This window comes from Tachyglossus aculeatus, unplaced genomic scaffold, assembly GCF_015852505.1.
Source record: "Tachyglossus aculeatus isolate mTacAcu1 unplaced genomic scaffold, mTacAcu1.pri scaffold_134_arrow_ctg1, whole genome shotgun sequence".
NCBI classification, from domain to species: Eukaryota; Metazoa; Chordata; class Mammalia; order Monotremata; family Tachyglossidae; genus Tachyglossus; species Tachyglossus aculeatus.
In genome coordinates this window covers 237,820-251,512 of record NW_024044861.1, presented here as the reverse complement: position 1 = coordinate 251,512, position 13,693 = coordinate 237,820, and the positions used below count along the sequence as shown (strand labels likewise).

General features: G+C 48.7%; 3 non-coding genes across 3 annotated transcripts; 2 read left to right on the top strand and 1 right to left on the bottom strand.

The window, feature by feature from the left end:
• Window positions 1-4,499: 4,499 nt before the first annotated feature.
• LOC119922971 lies at window positions 4,500-4,637 on the bottom strand. Its single transcript, XR_005448744.1, has one exon. It is a non-coding gene; the product is annotated as a small nucleolar RNA SNORA7 (small nucleolar RNA).
• A 1,159-nt stretch (window positions 4,638-5,796) lies between these two features.
• TRNAK-UUU lies at window positions 5,797-5,868 on the top strand. Its single transcript has one exon. It is a non-coding gene; the product is annotated as a tRNA-Lys (tRNA).
• A 920-nt stretch (window positions 5,869-6,788) lies between these two features.
• On the top strand, window positions 6,789-6,926 carry LOC119922974. The gene has a single exon (XR_005448746.1). It is a non-coding gene; the product is annotated as a small nucleolar RNA SNORA7 (small nucleolar RNA).
• The last annotated feature ends 6,767 nt before the right edge of the window (window positions 6,927-13,693 follow it).

Sequence of the window (13,693 nt, the reverse complement as noted above, 5' to 3'; positions counted from 1 at the left end):
AGGTCAGATAGCTTGTTGAGGAGAAGGGGGTGGTCCACAGTGTCGAAGGCAGCTGAGAGGTCGAGGAGGATTAGGACAGCACTTAGTACACTTAGTACACTGCTCTGCACAAAGTAAGTGCTCAATGAATACGATTGAATGAATGAATGAATGAATGATAAAGGACATTCCCTTCTCCAACACATGGCTTAGATCCTTCTTTCTTCCCAAATCTCCCTCTCCCTTCAAATTTGCCGAGATTGATGTTTCTTCTCCCCATGCTGAATCAGGCCAGATACCACCTCTGCATGTACACATTCACAACTGCTCATTGCACTTCCCTACCTATAGATTCACATTACTAAGCACTTATTAAGCTGTGCAGCCACCTTTCCATTCTTATTTCCCCCTAGCTGTAAATTCTTTTGTATCAGTTTAGCCCAGCAGACTCGTAAGTCCAGGAGGGATGGGATTGAATCTCTTACCTCCACTGTGTTCACCCAACATTCCTGCATGGAGGAGTTGATGATAGTGCTCGTGTTCTAGAACCAATCACACTCTCTCATTCCCTCCCTGTCACTTCTCACCAGAAACATTTTCTGATGTCCAGGACACACTCTTGGCTGAAGTGACCACAGCATAATGCTTACACTGTGCAGCGGGACACCAGCCAGACATGTTAGCTGGATGGAGGTGGATGAGGAAGGGGAGATGAGTGTTGGTTGGGGCCACTGCACTCTCAAATACTTACTCTCCTGAAAGCCCCACCTTCCCCACTGAGGATGTAGCCATGACCCAAAGTCCGGCACTGGCCCCATGTGTGAGCATTTCCCCTGAATGGCTCCATCTCTTGCATTCCCATCATGGTCTCTCCCTCCCCCTCCAACACCCCCCAGTCACACTCACTGGGGCAGCGTAAGGCTGTAGGGCTCTGACCTCTGCCGGGTTGGGATGGTCCTCTCTCCACTCCAGTTCTTGGGTGCAGCTGGCTATGAAGGAAGGGACAGCGTAGCACCCTCAGCCCCTCTCTTATCTCTTGTGGGCAGGGAGATGTTCTTCAGAGAGTCCCCCATCCCCAAAGATAAAGCAGCTACTGCTCTGTGGGGAACCCCTGGAGGATCAACTCAGGTGGGATCTCGTGTCCTGGCCGATGCCAAAATCCTCTGCCTGTGAGGTCCCTGAGGTCCTGTAGAGATAAAGGCCCAGTCCCTAAAGCTGCAGCAATGGTGCTGCACCCCAGGGTTCCCATGGAAACAACAGCATCTGCATCCCAACATCCCAACAGTTTCTAATGTTGCTGACAATCTACATCAACTGTGGGTGGTTTCAGCTTCATCTCATATACCACCTTAGACAATCAGCTTCTCATTCAGTCAGTCAATTGATAGTTTTCATTTTCTGACACCTTCTGATTTCAAAGCTTGAGAGAGCAAGAGATTCCTCTGAATCCATTCTCTGATCCTCCCCCAGTCTCAGTGGGGTGGGGCAGGGGACTGAGGTTTTGAAAATGGTATGATGGGAAGGAGAAATTCCTGGCTTGGGAAAGAATAAGATGGAAATGGCTTCTCCTGTTGTGATGATTTACTAACCTGGGTTCTGGAAACTAGAGTGCCAAACTGCTACCTTGCCTGTTCAGTTTCTCATCCTATCCCGACTGGATTACTGCACCAGCCTCCTCTCTGATCTCCCATCCTCCTGTCTCTTCGCACTTCAGTCTATACTTTACTCTGCTGTCCGGATTATCTTTGTACAGAAATGCTCAGGGCATGTCACTCCCCTCCTCAAAAATCTCCAGTGGCTACCTGTCAACCTACGAATCATGCAAAAACTCCTCACTCTCGGCTTCGAGGCTCTCCATCACCTCACCCCCTCCTACCTCACCTCCCTTCTTTCCTTCTACAGCCCAGCCGGCACCCTCTGCTCTTCTGCTAACCTCCTCACTGTGCCTCCTTCTCACCTGTCCCGCTGTCAACCCCTGGCTCACATCCTTCCCACGGCCTGGAATGCCCTCCCTCCACACATCCACCAAACTAGCTCTCTTCCTCCTTTCAAAGCCCTACTGAGAGCTCACGTCCTCCAGGAGGCCTTCCCAGACTGAGCCCCCTTTTTCCTCTCCTCCTCCCCATCTCCCCCCTTTTGCCCGACCTCCTTCCCTTCCCCCCAGCACTTGTACATATTTATACGGATTTATCACTCTATTTATTTTACTTGTACATATTTACTACTCTATTTTGTTAATGATGTGTGTATATAGCTATAATTCTATTTATTCCGACAGTTTTGACACCTGTCTACATGTTTTGGTTTGTTGTCTGTCTCCCCCTTCTAGACTGTGAGCCCGTTGTTGGGTAGGGACCATCTCTGTATGTTGCCGACTTGTACTCCCCAAGTGCTTAGTACAGTGCTCTGCACAGAGAAAGTGCTCAATAAATATGATTGAATGAATGGAGTTCCATCAGTGAATGTCTCTGTCTCTTTTCAGACACCATTATTATTATTATTTTTATTATTCGGTGTTAATTTCTGTGTCAAAGTCTGTGCCACATGATGATAAATAATTCAACAGGTCGATGGTATTTGTTGAGTGTTTACTGTGTGCATTACATTGTACTAAGCGCTTTGAAGAGTAAAATACATTGGAGTTGGTAGATACAATCCCTGCCCACAATGAGCTTACAGCACAAAGATGAACTTACAATTCAAATGGACGTGTTTCCTGTCCCACAGGGGCTCAGAGTGTAAGAGGAAGTAAGAGCCCGGGAATGGTAAGACACTAACGCCAGGTTACAAGCAGGCCAGTGGCCGAGCTGGAATTAGAACTCGGGTCATGTGACACCCATTCACATGCCATTGAGCCATGAGGCCTCCTAGGGAATACATTGCCACTCATGACCTAGTCTTATCAGCTAACCTCCCAGACCTTGACAAATCCTGAATATCCAGACTTGTTCTTTGGGACTCTGGGTCACTGATATATTTGGATATGTCTAAGGGAAATTCCTCTTTGAAAGGGGTGGTAGGGGATTACCGGTACCTGGACACAGACATTTTGTCCCAGAACGGATGCTGGGGGAATATCCCCTTTAGGATCCTGCCCAGGGCAGCCTTCAGGTCCCTGTTCCTCAGGCTGTAGATAAGGGGGTTCACAGTGGGGGGCACCACGGTGTAGGACATGGAAACCAGCAGATCCAGAGCCGAGGGTGAATCTGAAGGTGGTTTGAGATAGGCAAATGCTCCGGTGAAGAGAAAAATGATGATGACAGTGAGATGGGGCAGGCAGGTGGAGAAGGCTTTGGCCCGGCCCTCGGAGGATGGCATCCTCTGCACGGCTGAGAAGATGCGGACATAGGAGAAGATGATGAAAAAGAAACAGATGCCATCTAAGACTATCGCAATAGCCACACTCACATCTATGGCAATGTGGTCCTCAGAGCAGGAGATCTTCAGCATAGGGGGGACATCACAGAAGAACTGCTGGACAACATTGGACCCACAAAAGTTCAGGGAGAAGGTAGAAGCTGTAAGCCAGACTCCAAACAGACCCCCATTGAGCCATGATGCTGCTACTAATCGCACACAGGCTGTTTTGTTCATGATGAGCTCATAACGCAAGGGGGAGCAGATGGCGGCATAGCGGTCATAAGACATTGCAGTGAGGACAAATAGCCCTGAAGCACCAAAGAAGATCAGTAGGAAGAGCTGCGAGACACAATCCAGAAAGGAGATGGAGCTGTCACTGGTCAGGGAGCTGACAATGGATTTGGGTACCGTTGTAGAAATGTAGCAGAGGTCAGTGAAGGACAGGTTTTTGAGAAAGAAGTACATGGGGGTGTGGAGACGCTGGTCGAGGGTGGTGACGACAACAATGAGGAGATTCCCCAGAAGGGCCATTAGGTAGACAAGGAGGAACAGCGTGGCATGGAGCAGCTGCAGCTCCCGGATGTCAGAGAATCCCAGGAGGAGGAACTCAGTCATGGTGGAGACGTTGGTCATTTCTGGGAGTTGACGATGACTCCCTGCAAAGGAAGAGGGACACTTCAATTTAGAAACATTGGCATTCCCTCTGAACTGTAAGTTCCTTGAAGGCAGGGATCATGTCTACCAACCATATCAAATTGTACTCTCTCAAGCAGTTAATACAGTGCGCCACAGATGATAAATGCTTAATAAATATGATGGATTGATGGCATCGATGAAGGAATCAACACAACTTCCCTTTGGAGTAAATCAATCCGTTGTATTTATTTATCACCTATAATGTTACATAGTATTAATATGTGCAGGGGTCTGGCATGTCTTGTCTTATGCTGTCAATTCGTCTCTGACCCGTAGCGACTCCATGGACACATCTCTCCCAGAATGCCCCACCTCCATCTGCAAGCGTTCTGGTATTGAATTCATAGAGTTTTCTTGGTAAAAATAGAGAAGTGGTTTACCATTGCCTTCTTCCACCCAGTAAACCTGAGTCTCCACCCTCGACTCTCTCCCCTGCCACTGATGCCCAGAACAGGTGCTTTTTGACTTGTAGCAGATTGCTTTCTTCTCGCTAGCCACTGCCCCAGCTAGGAATGGAATGGGTATGCCTCTGCTTGATTCTCCCTCCCTTGGCCGAGACTGGTAGGGTACTGGAAACTCTCCAGGTGTGATCCTGAGAGGGGGTAGGGGTATTTACCCATCAATTAATCTAGCAGTGTTATTTACTGAGCACTTAGCCTTTGCCGAGCACTGTACTAAGCACTTGGGAGAGAACAATCCAAAAGAGTTGGTAGACAAAATCACTGCCAACCAGGAGCTTACAGTCTAGAGGTTAATTATATGGTGCATAAAAAGGGGGCTTAGAGAAATGGCAACAGCAATAAAATATAGAATGTAATATGTGGCAAAGTGCATACTCACAAGGCTTGCAAGTTTATGTTGCACAACACTATACAGAATGTAACTAAACATAACTGACTGTGGTATACTTCATAATTTATAACTGTATGTTGTGCTTTATGGGAAGGTGGTGCTTAGACATCTAGAGTCCTTCGAGGTCCTAGATTAGGGTGACAGATTTATAGCATGACAGAGAGATGGACGGGGAGGAAGGTTTGCTTGAAGTCTACAGCGGCAATAAAGAAGTAACTGTGTCGAAGTACAGAGGCCAACTTGAGGAGACATCACTTGCCAGATTGCAATAGAGGCATGCGGGCTGGATGACCTCATCAACAGCCAAGGTGGGACACGGGTACCATAGAGAACCATTGGACATCCAGTGTTAATACTGGAGACCAATTGATATGAGGGTGGTGGTATTGTTGTGGGTTTATTCTCTAGTAGTTCTGGAGAGTGTATCCATGGATGTGCCTTTCTTGATGTGTGACAAAAATAAACCTGCTTTTGGGACCTTCTGAGTGCCTCCTTGTTGTGGTTTTGTGGCGTGACCACCAGAGCTAATGTTCATATGATCCTTTCCCTTATGGTGCTTCCATTCTATTGTGGCGGGGCCTAGTGGAAAGATCCCAGGCCCGGGAGTCAGAGGATCTGATGTGTAATCCTGGCTCTTCCACCTTCCTGCTGTGTCACCTTAGGCATGTAACTTTGCTCTACCTCAGTTCCCTCATCTGTAAAATGGGGATTCAATACTTCTACTTTCAACTTAGACCCTGAGCCCCACGGGAGATGGACACTGTGTCTGACTCGATTATCGTGCGCTGAACCCAGCCCTCAATATTTTGATCAGTCTATTGTAATATCTTTATAAATACCACAATTAGCATTATGAGTGGAGAAGGCAGAAACTAAAATAAATTACAGATAGGAGAAGGCCAGAGAGGAGCCCAGATAGCTCAGTTGGTAGAGCATCAGACTTTTAATCTGAGGGTCCATGTTCAAGTCCCTGTTTGGGTGGATAAGCTTTTCATCTGTCAAATGGGATTGAGACTCTGAGCCCCACATAGGTCAGGGAATGTGTCAAATCTGATTTGCTTGTATCCACCCCGGCGCTTCGTACGTTGCCTGGTACTTAGGAAATACCATAATTATTCATTATTGTTAAAGGTGTGGTATTTGTTAAACATTTACTCCGTACCATGCACTGTACTAAGTGCCGAGGTAGAGAAACTTTTTCTGGGTCAGATACAGTCCCTGTCCCACACTTGGGCTCAGAGTCTAAGACTGAGGGAGATCAGGGATTGTGTTCCCGTTTTCCAGATGAGGTAGCCAAGGCCCAGAGAAGTGAAGATTGCATTCCCGTTTTGCAGATGAGGTAACCGAGGCCCAGAGAAGTGAAGTGACTGGCCCAAAGTCACATGGCTAGCAAGTGTGGCTCAGTGGAAAGAGCACGGGCTTGGGAGTCAGAGGTCATGGGTTCTAATCCCAGCTCTGCCACTTACCAGCTGAGTGACTTCGGGCCAGTCACTTCACTTCTCTGTGCCTCAGTTCCCTCATCTGTAAAAGGGAATTAAGACTATGAGCCCCATGTGGGGCAATCTGATTACCTTGTATCCCCCCCAGCGCTTAGAACAGTGCCTGGCACATAGTAAGCACTTAACAAATGTCATTATTATTATTATTATCAAGAGATGCACATGATGGCTATGAATTGCTCTCGATGATTTCATAATAGACAAAAAAACACCCCCATATGTAAACACACTTATCATGGAGATATATGCAACCACACACACACAGCCACTCTGGCGCAGACACACACACACACAAGCTTCAACTGCCTGCGGTTACTTACACATAAGCGCACACAGCCACACAAACCCATAAATATTTAACAACTCATTTACTCATTTAACTATTTGCTAAAGCATCACTCCCCCGACTCAGAATCGTACCTGGAGAGTTTCCAGTACTCTACCAGTTTTGGCTATGGGAGGGAGAGTCAAGCAGAGGCATAGCCATTCCATTCCTAGCTTGCACAGTGGCTAGTGAGTGGAAAGCAATCTGCTACAAGTCAAAACTCACCTGGGCTGGGCAGCAGCGGCAAGGGAGAGAGTCGAGGGTGGAGACTCAGGTTTACTGCAGGGAAGAAGGCAATGGTATACCACTTCTGTATTTTTACCAAGAAAACTCTACGGATAAACTTGAAGATGGAGAATGGGGTGTTCTGGGAGAGATGTGCCCATTGATAGGTCGGAGACGACTCGACAGCATAAGACAAGACAAAGCATCGCTGAGACAGCATCTCTCCTCTCCTCCAAACCCTTCACTTGCACCATGTATCTTTTCACATGAAATAAAAACACCTCACAATAAGCTCCCAGGCTTTCTACCATGTGAGACCCCCCCCACCAGCCCCTGTCCATCTCCTCTATTCAGTTCCTCCTCATTGTTCCCAAGCCAACCTGCAAGCTGTAACTCACTCTTGATTCTCCCATCTCCATCCCTTGATTCACTGTTTCCCTGGCCTGGGCCAGGAACTCTTTTTATTATGGTATATGGTAAGAGTTTAATAGTAATAATGATAATGATGGCATTTATTAAGCACTTACTATGTGCAAAGCACTGTTCTAAGCGCTGGGGAGGTTACAAGGGGATCAAATTGTCCCACGGGGGGCTCACAGTCTTCATCCCCATTTTCCAGATGAGGTAACTGAGGCCCAGAGAAGTGAAGTGACATGCCCAAAGTCCCACGACTGACAATTGGCGGAGCCGAGATTTGAACCCATGACCTCTGACTCTAAAGCCCGGGCTCTTTCCACTGAGCTACGCTGCTTCTCTAACTATGCTTACTATGTACCAGGCACTGTACTAGCCACTGGGGTGGAGACAAGCTAATCAGGTTGGAAATAGTCCATGTTCCACATAATAATAATAATGATAATAATGATGGTATTTGTTAAGCACTTACTATGTGCAAAACACGGTTCTAAGCGCTGGGGTTGATACAAGGTAATCAGGTTGTCCCACGTGGGGCTCACAGTCTCAATCCCCATTTTTCAGATGAGGTAACTGAGGCACAGAGAAGTTAAGTGACTTGCCCTAAGTCACACAGCTGATAAGTGGCAGAACCGGGATTAGAACCCACAACCTCTGACTCCCAAGCCTGGGCTCTTTCCACTGAGCGACGCTGCTTCTCTTCCGCAACTGCAGAGAAATTCTCTCCTACCGGACACTGCGAATGGCATCATTTTGTGACACACGTGATGTGTGGAACTTTGAAAGGGGCAGGGGTCGCCTTTCCGACCCAACATGAGTTGGGGGGGGGAGGGCGGCGGCGACAGGATCTCCCAAGTATCATTCATTCAATCGTATTTATTGAGTGCTTACTGTGTGCAAAGCACTGTACCGAGAGCTTGGGAGAGTACAATATAGCACCAGACGGACACATTCCCTGCCCACAACAAGCTCGCAGTCTAGAGGGTCAAAACCAAATTTTCCAAGTAAATACAAAAACATCATTTGACCAAAATACTCACTTCCGTACCTCGCTGATATGACAGAATTTACAGTAATGTTCTTACTGTGTCACAGCAGGAGCAAATTTGGTGTCAGGGTAGAGACAGCGCTTATGTCCATATCTGTAATTTATTATGTCTATTCATGTCTGACTCCCCCTCTAGACTGTCAGCTTGTTGTGGGCAGGGAAATTGCCTGGTTACTGTTTTACTGTTCTCTCCCAAGCACTTAGTACAGTGCTCTGCACACTGTAACTGCTCAATAAATGACTGAATGAACAAAGGGTGAGGATACCGTCAACCAGGCCTCTGCCCTGTGGGCGGGGGCAGTTGGGGAGACAATAGGATCTCTAATCTGGTGACCTGGCTAATATTACAGGGATTAATCAAGAGTTCACAGTTCCGACAGATGGTCTTTCTGTCTGTTTATTTTTATGGTATTTGTGAAGGCACTGTACAAAGCACTGGGGTAGATACAAGCTCATCAGGTTGGCATAGCCCCTGTCCCATCCCTCCAGCCCCCCTCCCCACCATCTCAGAATCACAATCTTAATTCCCATTTTCCAGATGAGGTAACTGAGGCCAAGAGAAATGAAGGGACTTGCCCAACGTCTCCAAGCAGACAAGTGGTGGGGATGGGATTAGAACCCCAGCCCGTGTTCTGGCCACACTGTTTCTCTGGGCTTCATGTGGCTCATCTCAAAGGTATTTATTGAGTGCTTATTGTGGGCAAAACACTGTTCTAAGTGTCTGGGAGAGAACAAAACAACGGAATCGGTAGATGCGTTCCCTGCCCACAACGAGGTTAGAGTCTAAAGGGGGAGTTCGGTCTACAGTTTCCTGCAAACTCACCCCGGCAGATAGCTTGCCCCCATTTTCCAGATGAGGAAACTGCAGCCTAGAGTAGTGAAGTGACTATTTAACTGGGAAACACCGTGGCCCGGTGGGTAGAACCCAGGCCTGGGATGATGATGATGATGATGGCATTTATTAAGCGCTTACTATGTGTAAAGCACTGTTCTAAGCGCTGGGGAGGTCACAAGGTGATCGGGTTGTCCCACAGGGGGCTCACAGCCTTAATCCCCACTTTACAGATGAGGCAACTGAGGCACAGAGAAGTTAAGTGACTTGCCCAAAGTCACACAGCTGACAACTGGTGGAGCCGAGATTTGAACCCCTGACCTCCAACTCCAAAACCCGTGCTCTTTCCACTGAGCCACGCTGCTTCTCAGCAGCATCTGGGCTGTCTTCCCGGCTCCACCACCTGCCTGCCGTGTGATCTTGGGCAAGTCCCTTCACTTCTCTGTGCTTCAGTTCCCTCATCTGGAAAATGGGGATGAAGACCGTGAGCCCCATGTGGGACAGGGACTGTGTCCAACCTGCCATCCTCGTAACCACCCCAGAACTCAGTACAGTGCTTGGCACATAGTAAGCCCATAACAGATACTATTATTATTATTATTATTATTATTGTTGTTGTTGTTGTTGTTATTATTATTATTATTATGAGAAGCAGCATGGCCTAGTGGGAAGAGCACGGGCTTGGGTGTCAGAGGATGTGGATTCTAACCCCAACTCTGCCACTTGTCTGCTCTGTGACCTTGGGCAAGTCACTACCTCATCTGCAAAATGGGGATGAAGACTGTGAGTCCCATGTGGGACAACCTGATGACCTTGTATGGTAATAATAATAATAATAATTATTATTATTATTATTCCCATTCCCCCTTCTAGACTGTGAGCCCACTGTTGGGTAGGGACCATCTCTATATGCTGCCAACTTGTACTTCCCAAGCGCTTAGTACAGTGCTCTGCACACAGTAAGTGCTCAATAAATACGATTGAATGAATGAATGAATGAATGAATAATAATAATGATGGTATTTGTTAAGTGCTTGCTATGTGCCAAGCACTGTTCTAAGGGCTGGGATGGATACAAGGTGATCAGGTTGTCCCACGTGGGGCTCACACTCTTAATCCCCATTTTACAGATGAGGGAACTAAGCCCCAGAGAAGTGAAATGATCCGCTCAAGGTCACCCAGTAGACAATTGGCAGAGCCAAGATAAGAGCCCAGGTCCTTCTGACTCCCAGGCCTGTGCTGTATTCACTAGGCCACACTGCTCCTCTAGTCTACAAAGACTACCACAGTCTAAGCGGTTGGGAGAGCGAGTGTCTTATCCCCATTTTACAGATGAGGAAAGTGAAGCCCAGAAAGATCAACATCCCCCACAGCAGGCGAGTGGCGGAGCCGGGATCAGAACCCGGGTCTCCTGACTCCCAGCCCCCCACTCTCTCCGCTAGGCCACTCTGCCTCCCTACGGAGCCCACGGAGGAGTCCGACATTTAGACGGCGGAGAGTCCGATGGGGACTCGGCCCATTTGAGGCCGTGGGAGACTCCTGCCCAAACCTAAGGGCTTTGGTCTCTCTCCCCCTCTAGCCTGGAACCTAGTTATTGTCAAGGAATCTGTCCCCTAATTCTGTCCTAGTGGACTCTCCCAAGAGCTTAGGACAATGCTCTGCACGTACCGAGCGCCCCGCCCAACAGCACGTACTAAGTGCCCAGTCCCCACGGCACTTATATACTTATCTGTAATTTATTTATATTGATGTCTGTCTCCCCCTCTAGACCTTATGCTCACTGTGGGCAGGGAATGTGTCCGATATATTGCCCTTTCCCAAGTGCTTAGTCCGGTGCTTCTGCACACAGAAGCAGCGTGACTCAGTGGAAAGAGCATGGGCTTTGGAGTCAGAGGTCATGGGTTCGAATCCCAGCTCCACCACCTGTCTGCTGTGTGACCTTGGGCAAGTCACTTAACTTCTCTGAGCTTCAGTTACCTCATCTGTAAAATGGGGATGACGACTGTGAGCCCCACGTGCGACAACCTGATCACCTTGTATCCCCGCCCCCCCTCGGCTTAGAACAGTGCTTTGCACAGAGTAAGTGCTTAACAAATGCCATCATTATTATCTATTATTATTATTATTATTAAGTGCTCAATAAATACGATTGAATAGAATGAATGCCGTTGATTAAGAGACTGTATAAGGGCCCTGAGGATCGGGAATTGTCTTTCTCCCCTCGCCCGTGCTCTCCCATCTCTCAGTTCGGTGCTCTGCATCTACTTCGTTCAATACTGTTGCCGCCCGGCTCATCTGAACTAGGCTAAACTGACCCGGCTCCCGCCAGACCCTGCCGGCCATTTTGCCACCGTACGTCCATTAGGGGTGTTTACCGAGCGCTTACTCTGTGCAGAGCACTGCGCTAAGCACTTGGGTGAGAAGCGGCACGGCTTAGTGGAAAGAGCCAGGGCTTGGCAGGCGGAGGTCGTGGGTTCTAATCCCGACTCTGCCACGTATCAGCTGTGGGACTCTGGGCGAGTCACTTCACTTCTCTGGGCCTCGGTCATCTCATCTGTCAAATGGGGATGAAGCCTGTGAGCCCCACTGATGACCCTGTATCTACGACTTTGGGCAAGCCACTTCGCTACTCTTGGCCTCAGTTCCCTCATCTGTAAAATGGGGACTAAGATTGTGAGCCCCACATGGGACAACCTGATCGCCTTGTACCCTCCCCAACGCTTAGAACAGTGCTTTGCACATAGTAAGCACTTAACAAATACCAAAATTATTATTATTACCCCAGCGCTTAGAACGGTGCTTGGCACATAGTAAGCACTTAACAGACACCCTCGTTATTATTATAATTTTTATACTACAGTCGGCAGGCACGGTCCCCGCCTGCCCTGCAGATGTTCAGCTGGGATGCCCGCGGCCTAATAGTTGGAGCTTCCCACTCCAAGGTGTCACATCTCCTCCAAGAGGCCTTCCGTGACTGAGCCCTCCTTTCTTCTTCTCCCAGTCCCTCTTGCTCCCATTCTTCATTCCCCCCTCCCAGCCCCACACCCCTTCTGTCCACATCCGTCATTTATTTTTATGGCCCGTCTCCCCCTCTAGACCATCAGCTCATTGTGAGCAGGGAATGTGTCTGTTGATTGCTCTAATGGCTTCCCCCAGGTGCTTAGTACAGTGCTCTGCACCTAGTAAGTGCTCAGTCAATACGATTGACGGGAAGGAAGGAAAGAGAGCAGCAGGTGCTGGGGCTGAGTGAAGGCCTAGGCCTGTGCCCCATCCTCGCCTTTGGCGTGGCTCAGTGGAAAGAGCCAGGGCTTGGGAGTCAGAGGTCATGAGTTCTAATCCCGCTTCTGGGGGGGGGGGAGAAAGGGAGGGGGGTTAAAGTTAGAGGGGGGGAAGCCTCCCACCCTGGTTCTCCCCCCACCACCCGCTCCCCCCATTGGTCTGGCGGCGGCAGCGGCGGCAGTCCCTCCATCCCTCGCTGGCTCACCGGCGGGGACGGTGGCCATGGCCACGTCGGCTCCGGGCTGGGGGCTCCTCCGGGCTGGGGGTTCCTCCGGCCAGGGGCGGTGGCGGTGGCGGCGGCGGCGGGGATGGGATGGGGGCAGGCTCTGCTGTTCTCCACCAGGAGATAAATGAGGCACAGAGAATTGAAGTGACTTATCCAAGTGACTTCCCTCCTCCTTTCCATATCAGACAGAACACAGTTTTCCCCACATTCAGAGTCCTGTTAAATCTTACCACCCCTAACCAGCTTCCTCCGATTGATTTCCCAGCACCCTAATCCATATCATTCCTTCAGGAAACTCTGGCATGAATGTGGAGACTTGCATGCTCCTTACACTCATCTACAAATGAACTGTCAGTGCTGTAACTCTCATTATTTTCATCTCTTTGTAGACAAGGATCGGGTCACTTGCTTTCAAGCTTTGCCAACACCTAGTACAATACATGGCATCAAGTAGGTGCTCAATAAATACTTTTTTAAAAATAATGGCATTTGCTAAGTGCTTACTAGGTGCCAGGCACTACACTGAGCACTGGGGAAGATACAAGAAAATGGGGTAGACACAGTCCCTATCTCCTCTAGGGCTCAGTCTTAATTCCCATTTTTCAGATGGGGTATTCCGAGACACGGAGAAGCAAAGTGCCTTGCCCAGCGTCATCCGGCAGACAAGGGGCAGAGCCAGGATTAGAACCCAGGTCCCTGAGCCTGTTGTCGGGTAGGGATTCTCTCTATCTGTTGCCAAACTGTACTTTCCAAGGGCTTAGTACAGAGCTCTGCACATAGTAAGTGCTCAATCAATATGATTGAATGAATGAATTAATAGCAGAGTCAGGATTAGAACCCAGGTCCCCTTACTACTACCACTACTGCTTGCCTCTCCCTGGGCCCAGACACACTTTTTCCTTGGAAAGTGATGGGAGAAGATTCCCTTTTCCTCCTCCCCTCCAGACCTCCGCCAACC